General features: G+C 34.9%; 1 pseudogene; it reads right to left on the bottom strand.

Annotated features, from left to right (window-relative positions):
- Positions 1-2,049: 2,049 nt before the first annotated feature.
- Positions 2,050-2,168, bottom strand: LOC148511702 (5S ribosomal RNA; annotated as a pseudogene).
- Positions 2,169-4,440: the final 2,272 nt, after the last annotated feature.

The following is a 4,440-nucleotide window of genomic DNA, read 5'->3' on the forward strand; positions in this document are numbered from 1 at the left end:
ATGTACGCTCGCTATTTCGTACGCTCGTTAGTTAGAGGAGGGGTCGTCAGAGTTTAGGGAGGAATTTTAGATGCGAACGAAAATACGAGCGAGCCATTGAATTTAAATATTTTTGTACGTACGCCTAACGTACGTGCGCCCGCTTGCGAGTGGGTCTGAATGAGGGCCATTGTCTTGTAATGGGATATGAGACTCATTAACATTTTTTTGACAAAAGTCACTCCTTCTTGTCAACCGTTCATTATTTCTATACATATCTGTTAATTCTTCTATGAATATATATATTAACACAAGGCAGCTGTATTCAATAACCAAAGAATTCAAAGTAAATATAGTAGACTACAGCGCCAAGTGAACTAAGAAGAACACAATTTGCTTTTTCTTAAAAATTATATATATACATATAAAATCGCAGGGAGATAAATATATGGTAACCAGGATAAAAGCACTCCCTAATGGTATAAGTGTCAGCTCTACAGTAATGTGATAACAATGGTGATTTGTTAAAAAACTTACATAGAGAAAGTGAAACTGATAAAAGAGCGACCAATGTGCTAATAAATACTATGATAAAGTGCAAAATAAATCAATAAATAATGTGCAAATATGCAAGACTGAAAATATGTGCAAATAAACACAAATAAATGTGGTAGCGAATTATTATAAAGTGCATATAATTTTGTATAAATGACAAATATAAATAAGATAAAAAAGGGGTAATTTATTACAAATAACAGCTGACCCTAATATATAGGGCAGTACAATACAATTAAAAAGTGAAAAAAAGCACATATAAAAAACAATAAAAGGGGTAGGGATAAGGAATAAGAGCTTATCTGGATCGCAATTAGGTAAGTTCATGTAAGGCTGGATCCAGGAGTCTCCAACGCGTTTCATCCGTAAGGTGGACTTCTTCAAGGGATGTACCTCTCCTGTCTGGGACCTGATATATATACCCCTTCAATAAGGATGGTGGGAGGTGCTTACAATTATGACCACTTCCGTTTTTTTTTTTTTTAAACTAAAAAAGGTTATTCAAACATCGTGGCTAATACATAGCTAAGGTAAAGTTCATTTATATAAGTAGATTGCTTCCACAGTGTGTGATTTTAGATACTGAAACTAGTTTTTTTGGTGTTTTATGCGGAATGAGCCTAGTCGTCACGTGATGTCCACTTCCTCACTTCCGCCCTGTTTGATGCAGCCTCTTGCGTCACTTCCGCCCATTCACTCGCATTACACCGCTCGTATGTGCTGGATCATCATCTGCTGTCCGTTGTGTGGTTTCCGCCCGGCTGTGTTATGGCTTCTCGCGTCACTTCCGCCCATACGTGTACATGTTGTTGTATTGTTAGCGGCCATGTTGCTGCACCTTATTAAGTTTCAAACGGCGGACATCTTGGTACTCTATTCAGTATCGGCATTAAGATATTGAAAATGCAATTTCCACAGGAGATCACTCACGTGTAACATCTATTGGTACCTACATAATACAAAAAGTAATTTTGTTAATATGTTCATGGGTACAAATTAGTCAGTGTTCCCATATACTTCTAAGATGTTGTTTTTAGATTAATCACAGGTGTTATCCAATGCACAGAATTTATGAGTGAAGTATTAATAAATAACTAATTGAAAGACAAGATAATAGCATATCATATGTTGCTATTTGCTAAAAGTTAGAAAAGAGATAAATGCATGAGATCTAATAATTAATATTTCCATCGATACACTTATAAGTATCTGATGTAAAAAAATAAATAAATAAATAAATAAATAAAATATAAATATATGTATGCATATTTCATATCCAAAAATGGGATCTCTAGAGGGAAGTTTTTATAATACAATCCGACATATAATTGGTCTTTATTCAAATCCTTCAAATTGATCCATGTAGTTGATATAAGTTAATCCTTCTGGTCCTAGTAGTCTTCAAATTCATTACATTGGCAGCTTAATAGTTAAGTGGAATTAATTTCATGAGGCATTCTTGGTCCAAAAAAAAATTGTTCGGATCATGACGGAATATTTTTCAGTCTCAATCTGGGACTACAGTACCTGGTATTCCCCAGAGGTCCCCCATCTGGGTACTAGCCAGGCCACACGTTGCTTAGCTTCCAAGATCAGACGAGATCGGGCATTTATAACGAGGTATGACTGTAGATAACTATGAGACTTTGAATTACCGTCTAGATTGATCACAAGAAAGGGGCTATCTCATAACTGTCATTGAAGCCTCGTGGGGTCAGGGTGTCGAGTTCAAAAATCCAGTACATTTCTCGTCTAGATAGTTTATTCGCCAGATCTCCTCCTCTTTCTCCAGTTTGTACGAGTTCAATGGCCTTGAAAGTTAGATCATCAGGATTGGAATTATGATGCTGTAAGAAATGCCTTGAGACCATGTGTCCCTCAACCTTATTTTTAATATTCCGGATGTGTTCCTGTATCCTCAATTTAAGTGGTCGTTTAGTTTTGCCTACATACTAGAGACCGCATGTGCACTCTAAAAGATAAATAACTGATGTAGAATTGCAGTTAAGATGGTGCTTAATTTTATATTCTTTATTGTTCAAAGAATTATAAAAAGTTCTCCTTTGTCTGTGTAGATATTTACAGACAATACATTTGCCACACTTATAGCATCCTGGGCAGATATGAAATGTATTGTGTTTTGGAGCGTTAGAATTTCTTAGCATACTTGGTGCAAGTATATCTTTCAGGTTTTTTGCCTTTCTAAAGACAATGGGAGGTTTCTTTGGGAGAGCTTCTTTTAAAACCGGATCCATCATTAAAATTTTCCAGTGTTTGGTGAGAGTATTTCTAATTTTGTTCTCATGGGCATTGAACGTAGTGATGAAGGGAATAATATTACTTTCCTCATTGGTATTTTTTTCTTTGTATACCAATAGGTCTTTTCTCTCTAGTGATCGAGTCTTAGCCGCAGCTTCGGTTACAACTTTAGTAGGGTAGTCTTTTTCAATGAACCTAGTGCTGTAGAGTTGTATTTGTTCTTCACAGACAGTTGGTTCGCTGCAATTCCTCTTAATTCTATGAAATGTTGAATAGGGAATATTCTCCTTCCACTTTCAGAGGTGACCACTTTTGTAGTGGAGATAGCTATTAGTGTCTACCTTTTTTATAAAATTCTTTGTATGTATCTTTTTCCCTTCTATTAAAATCAAATCTAAAAATTCAATGGAGATTTCATTTATGCAGGATGTAAATTTCAAATTCATATTATTTATAGCAATATGATTTAAAAACAAATTAAAACTCTCTTTGGGTCCTTCCCATATTACTAAAATGTCGTCAATATATCGTTTGTATAATATGATATTCTTCTTAAATGGGTTATTGTCATACAGATATTCCTTTTCCCAACATCCCATAAATAAGTTAGCAAAACTAGGTGCGAAAATGGTCCCCATCGCAGTACCACAAATCTGTTGATAAAATTTATCTAAAAACTTAAAATAGTTGTGGTTCAAAATAAAAGCCATAATATCACATAAAAAATCTGTGTGTATATTGCTTATTGATGGATCCATTTCAAGAAATTCCCTACATGCATTGATCCCCTTTTGATGCTCGATGCATGTATAAAGGGATTGTACATCTATTGTCGCCCAAATGTAAGAATCCTTCCACTCTAGTTTCTCTAAAATCTGTAATATATTTGTAGTATCTTTGAGGTAAGATTGTAGATCCCTCACATACTTGCACAAAAAAATGTCCACATATTCAGATAAGTGTGACGTTAGTGAATCTATTCCTGCAATAATAGGTCTCCTGGGTGGATCAACCATAGATTTATGTATTTTCGGGAGAAAGTAAAAAATGGGGGTAGTGGGATTGGTCACAAGAAGGTATTGAAATTCATCTTTAGTTAGGATGCCATTGCGTAAACCATGTACCAGCAATGTTCTTAATTCTTCAATATAGTTCTCCATAGGATCACTTAAAAGCAAGCTATATGAGTTAGTGTCTCCTAGGAGTCTATAAGATTCTTGAGTGTAGTATGATCGGTCCATGATGACCAATCCACCCCCCTTATCAGCTTGCTTGATAACAATATCGTTATTTCTTTGTAAATTTTTGAGGGCTTCTTTTTCTTTGTTCTTAAGATTGCACTTGGTCATTGGATGTAGGTCCACTTCACATAGATCCTTTTTGACCAGTTCATAGAATACATTCAGGTGATTACCTTTTGATTCCAGTGGGTAATATTTTGATTTACCCTTAAGTCCGGATTTTGATGTATTTTCACTATAATTTCTAATTGTCGCATCATCATCTCATTATTGATTTATTTTGCACATTATCATAGTATTTATTAGCACATTGGTCGCTCTTTTATCAGTTTCACTTTCTCTCTCTCTCTCTCTCTCTCTCTATATATATATATATATATATATTCTATTGGATAGTGTGTACCAA

The sequence above is a fragment of the Taudactylus pleione genome, unplaced genomic scaffold (genome assembly GCF_031769625.1).
Source record: "Taudactylus pleione unplaced genomic scaffold, aTauple2 ptg000296l, whole genome shotgun sequence".
Lineage (NCBI taxonomy): Eukaryota > Metazoa > Chordata > Amphibia > Anura > Myobatrachidae > Taudactylus > Taudactylus pleione.